This window comes from Palaemon carinicauda, chromosome 30 (genome assembly GCF_036898095.1).
Source record: "Palaemon carinicauda isolate YSFRI2023 chromosome 30, ASM3689809v2, whole genome shotgun sequence".
Lineage (NCBI taxonomy): Eukaryota > Metazoa > Arthropoda > Malacostraca > Decapoda > Palaemonidae > Palaemon > Palaemon carinicauda.
The window spans coordinates 24,802,789-24,815,730 of record NC_090754.1 but is presented as its reverse complement, the minus strand read 5'-3'; positions in this window follow the sequence as shown (position 1 = coordinate 24,815,730).

The following is a 12,942-nucleotide window of genomic DNA, read 5'->3' as shown; positions in this document are numbered from 1 at the left end:
TTTTTCCATAATCATCTAGCTGATATTTTGATAGAGATATTGCTTTAATACTTTAAAACAATGCTTAATGAACTGCATCTTTTATTGTGTAAAGTTTCAAAATGTTTCATCACTTGACCCTAGTGTCATGGAAATGTGAAGAATGCTAGAGTTGCCAGTTAATGACTTTCAAACAAAAATAACAGAATTCAGGTATCACCCATTTTGCTGCATACTGTACATAATGAAATAATCTGTTCTCTCCATTTTCATTGTAAACTGCTGAATTTGCATGATTGGATTTTCCCTTATGTCTCATTACTTCATGTATACAAAGTTACTTTCCGTTATATACCTTGTGGGAGGATTTATTTCTTGGACGGAAATTATTTGCCACTTGGTGGTCTTGACAATTATTATTATTATTATTATTATTATTATTATTATTATTATTATTATTATTATTAGCTAAGTTATAACTCTAGATAGAAAAGCAGGATGGTATAAGCCTATGGGCTCCAATAGGGAAAAATAGCCCACTGAGGAAAGAAAATAGATAAACAACATTATATGAGAATTAATGAACACTTAAAATAAAATATGTTAAGAACAGTAACAACATTAAAACAGATTTTTTCCCGCACTAACAAACCTGTTGTTTACATTGGATATATCTTTCAGCAAAGCTGGAAGGCAGCCAATAGAATGAAAAAAAGTGCGAGGTGGCAACCCTACCTTCCCACTGTTGTGGGACAGTAGGGGGTTAGTTGGGGGTTACCCCAGCCACTTATCTCTACTCACAGCTTGCCAAGGTTGGCATTACGGTACAGTACGATTGATATTTAGTCTAAAAGTACGGTACAATAATCTTGCCAAAGTACGGTACCGAAAAATGGGCAAAATTCCCTAATGTACATCAACTTAGCTTTATCTCTAAGCGATTACTAATTCCTATTTGGCCGTTTGAATGACTGCGCAAATAGATCTCTAAGGTAGGTTACCTGGCATATCAATAAGCAGCATACCATGCATGTGTGTATATAATTACTTAATTGATATGCCTGTGTGTAATTCTTGAGGAATCACTTTGCAAACATTTATAACATTAACTATATAATCTAATATTGTTCATTTGGCTTTTCCACTGCCTGATTATGAACCTGCCTTCTGCTTAGTACTTTTGCTAGTGATTCACGCCCCATTAAGCGCGAATTTCTTGATTCTGCGCGAATCATGCGTTGTCGCGAGTAAAGCGCCTCTTCCAGCAAGTCCACCTGCTGAACAGGCGACTGTCTCGCTGGGTGAGGCCACAGTTTCACGAGCTAGCGAGGACCCAAATCTTCTGAAAACATCCTCCATTACTGACAGCTCTAGCGGCAGGCCAGTCCCCTTTCCAGGTAGTTTTAAGGAACCATCAGTGAACCCTCGTTTATCGCGGTAGATAGGTTCCAGTCGCGGCCGCGATATGTGAAAATCCGCGAAGTAGTGACACCATATTTACCTATTTATTCAACATGTATATTCAGACTTTTAAAACCTTCCCTTGTACGTAGTACTGTTAACAAACTACCCTTTAATGTACAGAACACTTAATGCATGTACTACAGTACCCTAAACTAAAACAGGCACAAATATTAAAGGTGATTTTATATCATGCATTTCCTAAACATGCTAAAAAGCACGATAAAAAATGGCAACCAATGTTTTGTTTACATTCATCTCTGATCATAATGTAGAAACAAACTGGAGGTAGAGCTTTGCTTATTACCCAGACATATTTCCCATACTTTTCCCTTAGAACTACATCACATCTTCCTACTTTAGATATATATATATATATATATATATATATATATATGTGTGTGTGTGTGTGTGTGTGTGTATATATATATATATTTATATGTATACACATATACATACCTACATATATACATAAATACATGCATACATATATATATATATATATATTACTGTATATATATGGATTATGGAAAAAATCCGCGAAGTGGTGAATCCGCGATGGTCGAACCGCGAAGTAGCGAGGGTTCACTGTAATAAGTATGCGAACCTTCCTATCTCTCCTGATAGCCCAGCGCGCAGTACCAAAGAGCATGATGCCTAAGAAGCTTCCTTTACCAGAAGCTGGCACCTCTAAACACCATCCTAAGAGGCCGCCTTTAAAGGCCCTACTCTTCGACAAGGAGGTCTTAAGATATTCCACGGTGCACAGAGAAGGATCCTCCTCTAGTGGAACAATCTTCCAGGGCCCCCAACGTTTTGGGGGAAGTTCGTTTTTCGACAAGAATGCAGGATCAGGGTAAAGATTTACCTCCCCCGAATCCAAGAATTCGATGTGGCCATCATCCCTTGAAAATGCCACAATCTTGCTGAATAGCACCAGAAGCCATAGCAAGCAAAAAGATTGCCTTTTGAGTAAGATCCCTCAGAGAGGTACTGGCATTATCTATCAAGGAGGCTAAGTGCAAGACTTTATTCAACGGCCATGAGATAGCCTTGGGAGGAGCATTAGGTTTCAATTAGCACAAGCCTTCGGGATCTTATTCAACAGCTCACTGTTGAGTTTAATATCAAAAGCATAAGCAATAGGTCTAGTTAGTGCCGACTTACATGTGGCAATAGTTGTAGAGGCCAGACCTTTTTTGTGTAATGAAATAAAGAAAGATATACAAAAGTCTATAGGAATGGAAGAGGGTTGATGTCTTTTAATGAATTCCACACATTTTTTCCAGGAAGACAAGTATTGTTTTTCATAGTATCAGACTTGTATTCTTCTATAAAGTCAATTTTCTCCTTTGGAACTCTGAACTTTCTTTGAGCCGCTTGGGCAAGAAAATCATTAAATGAAAGTTTTTCATTATCCAAGAGGAAGCAAAGGCAGTCTTCTGTTGAACCTCCTGGGACAGCAATGGAGATGGTATAGGGACCTGAAGAGGTTTGAGTTCCGGAACAAGAGGACAGCATACCTAACACTCTTGGGACATTAAAGCCGCTGTTCCTTTGAAAGTCTTCAGTTTGTTCAGGACTTTCGTCAGAAGGTTGAACGGTGGAAATAGGTAAATGTGAGACCACTGGTTCCAATCCAGGGACATTGCATCTATTCCTGCTGCTTCCAGACCTAAGTTTGGTGCTACGTACCCGGGGAAGCTTCTTGTTGAAGCTCATTGCAAGGAGATATATTTGCAGTTCTTGGACTTGCTCTGTGATGAAACAGAATGATTTTTCATCTAGAGACCATTCTGTTTCCAGAGGCTTGGATCTTGGATAATTGGTTTCCACACACTTGCATGTCAAAAACAAGATTATTCTTACAATTGGAGGAATTACCTTTACTTCTCAAAGGTGTGACACACCGACACGATAAATCAGTTAATCTGCAGGTATTAAACCAGGTCAGATTCTTCACTCATAGCTTCATTGTCAGCTCCGCTGAAAGCATTTCCGACTTTTTTTATGAGAGAGAGAGAGAAAGAGAGGTTGAAATTATGGTACATTGTATGGGCATTATTGTACAAGGTACACAAGGGTACATGTACCATAATTATGGTACGCATGGGAACCCTGGACGGGCAGTAAATAATCTAGGAAATAACTTTTGTGATGTATGAGATTTTATTGTTTAAAACAGTTGTTCGTAATATTGATGCACATCAGAATAGCAAGTGGGGGGGGGGTGGTAAATCTGCAATTTAGGGGTAAACGCCTTCGTCAAAGATGTACAGTAGAAACGATGAGTGCATCGGGTGATATACTTTTTTTTTTCAACGTTCTGTAGGCCACTGAAAAAATAAAAATCCAAAATACAATTAAAAAACGGTCGATGAATGAAATTTAATTGGTGTTGTGAACGACATGATAAAGGTTGAACCATAATTTGAAGGGAAATGACTCATTTTATAAGTTTTAGTTAGCAACATCCATAGTGTAAACAAAATCGAGATCCGACTAGCCAAGAACTTCGATACAAACCATTCGTGTCCCTATTGTTATAAACTGATCAACATATTACAAGATTAATAATAATGTAATGTATATTTTCCTTTCCTAATATTTGGTACCAATTGTGAAATGGGAAATAACCTTGAAACTTGCTTACCATCAATTTGCATTTCACCTTACAGAGTTGTTTTGAATTATGATCTACAAGTAGAGAACTGTCGGTAAGCTTTATTCCTTACCTAAAAATAATGAAATAGAATACAATTGCATATGGCATTGAGCATGGTATTGGCAAGTGCCAGGATTCGACCCCTGTGAAAAGGCTCTATCGCTAACTGTCAAGTTGGGTCATGGGGCAAAGTCATATGAATACTTGTTGTGAACTGGGTCAAGCAATCTACAAATGTGACCAAGTTATATATATATATATATATATATATATATATATATATATATATATATTGTAAGGACACCGCTCCCTTCGTCGTCCAGAAAATCAACAAACTGTTTATTTATTTGAATTCTCCTTTCGCCATACCGTGGTTTCCCATGTATATGTATTCCGCTCTATCAGAACTACATTTTGACACATGTATTATTTCATTACATGTTTCTGTTAACTCATAATTCGTATATTTGTAAGTGTAAGAAAACACATATATTTTGGCGGGCAATTCAATCTGATTTGGCGCCAGCACCATCCTACCTTTCCGTCTGCACCTTGTAATATACTCCCACGCACATTTAAATAAAGTATCAGTTGATCTTGGTGACGCTCGTCTCACTGTCCTTACAACTGGTGACCCCGGAGTTGAAAGTAGCATCAGCGGTTTTGGCTTTGCCATTAACGGACTTATTACGGCCGTGCTACCTTCTCTATACTCCATTACCTTAGGCGTGAGCCTGCCTTTGGTTCTCCCACACTTCGGTGCATATAAGGCAGTAGGATGAGCTTAACCGACATATCAACTTCTCACCTCTTCGCCGACTCGTTGTCTGGCCACGATGCAGGAAGCAACACGCCCATCGCACCCAACGGCCTCGCCTCCACGCCCAAAGTCAAACTGCCGCCCTTTTCTCAACACAACACCGCTTCCTGGTTCCTGAGAGCAGACGTACTCTTCCGCGTCGTTAGACTCAGCGACTCCTGCGCCAAGGCTGACATCGTTCTCACCTCCATACCTGAAGAGGTATTCGACAAGATTTCCCCATGGCTCGACGCCCAGGCCGGCCAAGTTTCATACGACGACCTGAGAACGAAACTCATCGGTATCTACTCCCTCTCCGTCTCAGCAAGGGCACAGAAAGTCCTGGACCTCGCCGGCAAGCCCATGGGTGACACCTCTCCTGTCGAGGCGTGGGACGAGTTATCCGGCCTGCTTATGCTCCCCGAAACAGACAGCAACGGCTGACGACGTGAGATTAGCTTATCTCGCGAGATCTTTCTTCGACGCCTACCACAGGATGTAAGGGTCCAATTGACAGACGCTGACACGCTCCCGATGAACGAACTCCTGTCGAAGGCTCAGAAGCTCCACGAGGCCTCCAAAGCATCTCACCTCGGAGCATCATCGTCAGCACCGCCTTCGTTCTCCTCCTTCAGCAGCTGCTCTTCCATAGACTCCTCGGCAGCGGCCCCTGAGGACGACGAGATCAACGTTCTATCAAGAAAGAAACCGCCGCAACCAACACGACCGAACCCTAGGACCAACCCAGCATGGTGCTTCTACCACCAACAGTTCGGCAGCGACGCCAAAAAATGTAGAGCACCATGCAGTTTCCCTAGAAGACGACGCCAGAAGCATCCACCTGCCACCATCGCAGCCGCAGGTAACCAAAACAAGAATGGTTTCTATATCCTCGATACCATTTCCAACCGTAGACTCATGGTAGACACCGGCGCAATGCAGTCAACGTTCCCACCTTCCAAGTCCGACCTAGACCGTGGTCCCGACAAAAACGCTCCCTCACTCATCGCCGCCAACGGATCTCCCATACGGTGCTATGGGATTAGGACCCTAAAGATATCTATCATGGGCCGTTCGTATTCTTGGCCCTTCGCCATCGCTGACGTCAATCTCCCCCTCCTCGGTGCGGATTTCCTCGCCCACCACGGACTCCTCGTCGATGTCGCTAACAAACGTCTCATCGACATGGGAACCTGCCAGTCCCGCGCCCTAGAATACGGCCCTGCAACAATGTCCCTATCCGCCGTAACGACGCACCCCTACGCCGACCTCTTACAAGAATTTCCCGAGGTTATCAAGCCTGAGCTCCGACACTCGCCAGGTTCCCCGTCCAAGCACGGGATCTACCACCACATCACAACAACAGGACCTCCTACTCACACCAAATTCCGCCGCCTCCCGCCCCAGAAACTGAAGGATGCCAAACGCGCCTTCGAGGACATGGAACGCATGGGTATCTGTAAGAAAGCATCGAGCCCCTGGGCATCGCCCCTACACATGGTAAAAAAGCCGGACGGGTCCTGGAGACCTTGCGGCGACTACAGGCGCCTCAACCTCATCACAACGCCCGATCACTACCCGCTGCCCAACATGCATGACCTAACGAACGCGTTGCACGGCGCGAAGTATTTTACCAAGATGGACCTCCTCAAGTCTTACTTCCAGGTCCCCGTATTTCCGGAAGACATCCCGAAAACTGCCATTGTAACGCCGTTTGGATCCTACACATTCGCATACTCAACCTTCGGTCTACGCAACGCCGGGGCGACCTTCCAACGACTAATGGATAGCATTCTGGGTAACCTACCTTTTTGCGTCTGCTACGTCGATGACATCCTGATATTCTCGAAAACTAAGGAGGAACTCCGGAGGCACGTCCGCACCGTCCTCAAACGCCTACAGGAGAACGGCCTGGTCGTACGTTTCGACAAGTGCACGTTCGGTGCGGAAGGAGTGGATTTTCTTAGTCACCGCGTATCCTCGTGCGGGATAAAACCCATGACAACCAAGGTCGACGCCATCAGAAAGTTCCCGATACCTACGACCATCCGCCAACTTCAGGAGTTCCTGGGGATGGTCAATTACTACAGGCGCTTCATCCCCAACATCGCACAAACCCTGTCACCCCTCGACAACGTCCTGAAAGGAAAAGCGAAAAGACTCGAGTGGGGTTTGCCCCAGGAACAGGCATTCGCCCGGACGAAGGATGCCCTCGCGAATGCCACCACCCTGGCTCATTTCGACGACAACGCGCCCCTGCGACTAACGACCGACGCCAGCAACGTCGCCTGTGGGGCTGTGCTGGAGCAACTCGTCGATGGTTCTTCTCGACCGCTGGCATTCTTCAGCAAGAAATTGAAACCCGCCGAAACAAGATACAGCACCTTCGATAGGGAACTCCTCGCCATCTACCTCGCCGTCCGCCACTTCAGGCACATCTTGGAGGGCACTCCCTTCACAATCGCGACAGACCATCAACCCCTCGTACACGCTTTCACGAAATCGACAGACGCATGGTCCTCCCGACAACAACGTCATCTCGCAACAATCGCCGAATTCGGGTGCACCATACGTTACGTCCCATGAAAGAAAGACCCAGTCGCGGACGCCCTTTCAAGGATTGAAATTGACGCACTCCACCTGGGAATCGACTACGCCAATCTCGCAACCGAACAACGCACCGACCGAGAAGCACAGGATCACCTGACGGGACCATCTGCGCTCAAGATAAGTGCGATTCCCCTCGGACCAGCAGGAGTAACTATTCTTTGCGACACCAGCACCGGGCGCCCACGTCCCTGGATACCAGCCTCCTGCAGAAGGAAAATATTCTATATAATCCATGGACTTTCACACCCCTCAGGACGCACCACCGCTCGCCTTCTGTCTGAAAAGTTCGTTTGGCCAGGGATAAAAAAGGACGCCCGGGAATGGGCAAAGTCATGCATCAACTGCCAGTCAAGCAAAGTTTGCCGTCACACCGAATCGGGGGTAGGCGATTTCCCCCAGCCAAAAAGACGTTTCAGTCACATACACATCGACGTCGTGGGACCATTGCCCCCTTCTGGATCTGCTCGCTACCTGCTTACGATCATCGATCGCTCCACGAGGTAGTTAGAGGTATCGCCGATGACCGAAGCTACGACTCAAGCATGCGCCGAAGCCCTCCTGTCAAGCTGGGTGAGCAGGTTTGGCGTTCCTGACGACATTACGACAGACAGAGGCCCCGCTTTCCTCTCAGAAATATGGCTCGCTTTGGCAAACCTGATGGGGACGACGCTCCACAGCACCACGGCATACAACCCCGCGGCAAACGGCATGGTCGAAAGAACTCACCGCGGCCTCAAGGCGTCCCTGATGGCGAGCTGCACCGACGGGGACTGGAAATCACGACTTCCTTGGGTACTCCTCGGCCTTCGCACCGCCCCTCGCGCAGACGGCGAACCTTCGCCCGCCGAAAAGGTTTACGGGGAGGCGCTCGCAGTTCCTGGCGAATTCTTTCCCTCATCAACCGACGACACGCAGCTGGATCACCTAAGGGACATCGCCAGGAAGTTCAGGCCATGTCTCAAAACTTAGCAGGACAGAACCAAGCACTTCAAGCCAAGAAACCTGGACGACTGCAGGTACGTTTTCGTCCGTGTCGACGCTCATCGACAACCACTAACTAGACCTTATTGAGGCCCCTACCGGGTAATTAAGAAGACAACGAAAGCCTTCCTTCTCGACGTCCATGGCCAAGAGGACTGGGTCTCAATAGACCGCGTGAAACCAGTGTTTCTCGAAGGAAGAGACACCGCCTCCGCCGGACCTGGCAGATCCAGAGTGCCACCTCAAAACAAGGCGCCCAATGAAAGAAAAATCATCAAACGACGACAAGAGGAAGAGATCCTTACGCCGACCGCCGGCGCGCCCCTCCGTTCAAAACCAAGAGGAACCCTCCGACGCCCGAAAAGATACGAAGATTGATCATCAGCCCTCTACGCCGCCCGATGTCTTGGGGGGGGGAGAGTACTTGTAAGGACACCGCTCCCTTCGTCGTCCAGAAAATCAACAAACTGTTTATTTATTTGAATTCTCCTTTCGCCAAACCGTGGTTTCCCATGTATATGTATTCCGCTCTATCAGAGCTACATTTTGACATATGTATTATTTCATTACATGTTTCTGTTAACTCATAATTCGTATATTTGTAAGTGTAAGAAAACATATATTTTGGCGGGCAATTCAATCTGATTTTGGCGCCAGCGCCATCCTACCTTTCCGTCCGCACCTTGTAATATACTCCCACGCACATTTGAATAAAGTATCAGTTGATCTTGGTGATGCTCCTCTCACTGTCCTTACAATATATATAAAAGAATTTTGAGATGGAGTAGCTATGCCCATGCACTTCTATGCAGTGGTTAGTTGCCAGGTGCAAAATCTATAGATACAAGTAAAAATCTAAAACCATTTTTAAAATAAGTCGAACTACAACGTTTCATCTAATCCCGGACGTACCACGGGCAATGCCATCTCGATATCAGGGTTGCCAAATAACCTGACATCCAAACCGCGGTGCAAAGCCTCAAAAGTAGTGGCAGTTGCTTCAAAAGTAGCCCAATTATAGTAACTTAGCCATCATTAAATTGGTACTAAAAACTATTGATATTATATACTATAGAAATAAATTAGTGGGGCGGGGATCGAAATCAATCAACTAAGCTTTTGTAGAAGAGTATGATAACGAAAAATTTACATAATTTTTATTCAAAAATACAGAAAATAAGCCGTATATTATTTTGCAAAATTAAATACTAGTTGAATGACATTTAACAAAATTAAAATTAGCAAAATTAAAGAGATTTGTTATTCATTCAACATGATCATAAAAGGATTCAATTAACTAAGTTTAATATAGTATATTTACATTGGTGATTGTATTGTTTTAGAATTTATTCAATTAATGAAAAAAAAAAGTTTTTACAACAAAGGTTCAGATAGCAAACGTGGTTATGGTGACTCTTCGTCCGATGAAGTTAGTTCTATCACAAAAGATTTAATGAATTAGCTAATACAGACGTCATTTATCATGTCTTCCTTTATAATGTTATCAGTATGCTTAATAACCTTGAACCAATTTTCCTTGCAATTTTGAAACAAAGTCATTTTGGATATGTTGGTCGCATCTGTGACACGTTTGATTGCTTGGTCAATTACAAATTGACAGTTTCATCATAACTATGCTACATGTACTATTCAGAGCTTGCGTACCATGTACAATAATGACCGTACAATGTACCATAATTTCAACCTCTCTCTCTCTCTCTCTCTCTCTCTCTCTCTCTCTCTCTCTCTCTCTCTCTCTCTCTCTCTCTCTCTCTCTCTCTCTCTCTCTCAAAAGAAAAAAAGGTCGGAAATGCTTTCAGCGGACAATGAAGCTATGAGTGAAGAATCTGACCTGGGTTAATACCTGCAGATTAACTGATTTAACGTGTCGGTGTGTCACCTTTGAGGAGTAAAGGTATTTCCTCCAATTAAGAATAATCTTGTTTTTGACTTGCAGGTGTGGGGAAACCAATTATCCAAATCTTAATCCTTAGCCCGTGTCTGGATGGCCTGGAAGGTCCAAGTAATCTACTATGATGGTTTAAACTATCTGTGAACTATTGAAATTTGAAATAGAATAATCGATCTACATTTCCACTTTGAAATTATTATAATAAAAATTGCATTTGTAAAGACCATTTAAACAATTTATTGGCGCCGCGGTTTATTTCTTCCAGAGTAGCACAATTTCAGGCAAGTAGCGGCACCCTTTTATAACCCGCGGCAAGGTGTTCAAAAGTAGCCCAATTGGGCGGGTAAACCGCGGGTTTGGCAACACTGTCGATATAACCAACCAGTGTTGAGAAATCCTCAAACCAACTCAAACATCCCCATTTCCACAAATACATTTTCTTCTGATCATGCAGGCTTTGCTAATATAGAAATTACTCACTATACTTCATATACTGTATATATAAGTGCAAGCAAACTAATTGCAACAATATAAAGATTTACTTATCTTTGTTTCTTCACAGAAATTTGTACAGAATATCCCCACCAGACACCCAAAATCCCCAAATCTAGGGATAAATTCCCATATCTGATGGCACTGTAACCAACAGCGCCATCCGCTCCTCTGTTGCTACCGGAGGCTCACTTACATAGTGACGTCATTGTACCATCCTAAAACATTTAGAATACAAAGCTTACGCCTCGGCGCTGATATTGGCCTCCCATAACACAGCACTTGAATATAAGGCCTAAGATCGAATAAAAATCGACCAATCATAACCGTATATAATGTTGATTTGATTTGGCCTTTTTTGCCCCAATGTTTCTGCGTAGATTATTCGTGGTAATAAAAACTTTAGATCCGTATAATTTTCATCATTCTCTTACAGTTACTCGAAATCATCATTTATGCCATAGTGTTTTCAGGAACGAATCTTTAAATGAATTAACGACTTTATAATAAACTATCAAAATAAGATGGATTTGATTTGAAGAGCGAATTAAATAATGGTATGTCTAGTATACCGATGTAACCTACAGCGATTACTATATTGTTTTACGAAACCACGTTTTACAACGTGTAACCGTGAGAAAAGTATCATATTTAATATTTGTAAATATTCGTTTGTCTGTCGGCATGTTCTAATCACTGAAATAGCTATCATTAAAAAAAAAAAAAAAAAACGGCTGTTTCTCATAGGGAATGTCACTCAAGGCCAAATAAACACACCCTACCTTCACGCCAGTGAGAAGCGTTATCTGCCTGACACACCTACTTTTCAACCAATCGGCAAACAGCAGGGTTGGACATTCCTTGGCAAACTCAAACAAAAGCTTTATCCTTTTCTTTTCCATACTTTCTTACTATTTTTACTTTTATTAGTGCTTATATATATACATATATATATATATATATATATATATATATATATATATATATATATATATATATATATATATATATATATATATATATATATATGTATATATATATATATATATATATATATATATATATATATATATATATATATATATATATATATATGTATGTATATATATATATATATATATATATATATATATATATATATATATATATATATATATATATACATACATATATATATATATATATATATATATATATATATATATATATGTGTGTGTGTGTGTGTGTGTGTGTGTATGTACAGTATGTGTAGCCTATACTGTCTACTGTACATAATTTGTATGTTGTGTACCATAATGACTATTAGGAATTTGAAATGAAAATATTTACAAATATTCATCCTTATTTGTTGGACAACAATTTGCTCTCGATTATATTTCTTATTCCTGATTAGATATTAATCTGTCCATAAGATTTTTCATAATTCTGACCATCCTTTGCATATAGATTCCATCATAGAAATTCTCAGATCCATATATGTCATGTATAACTTTCCCTTTCACTCCCAAACTTTTCATATCACTGATCCACGCACCTTTTCTATTGCCTAAAACCCCACTGGACTGATGCTGATTATTATTATTATTGTTGTTGTTGTTGTTGTTGTTGTTGTTGTTATTATTATTAATTGCTAAGCCACAATCCTTCTTGGAAAAGCAGGATGCTATAAGCCCAGGTTCTCCAACAGGGAAAATAGCCCAGTGAGGAAAGAAAAAAATATATTTTAAGTAGAGTAACAACATTGAGATAGATATCTCCTATGTAAACTATAAAAACTTTAACAAAACAAGAGGAAGAGAAACTAAATAGAATAGTGTGCTCGAGTGTATCCTCAAGCAACAGAGCTCTAACCCAAGACAGTGGAAGACCATGGTACAGAGGCTATGGCACTACCCAAGACCAGAGAACAATGGTTTGATTTTGGAGTGTCCTTTTCCTAGAAGAGCAGCTTATCTTAGCTAAAGAGTCTCTTCTACCGTAATTTCCCTTTAAAACTGTTCCCTTCTTATTCTCACTAGCGTTTCTATTCACCTGTTTTTTTTT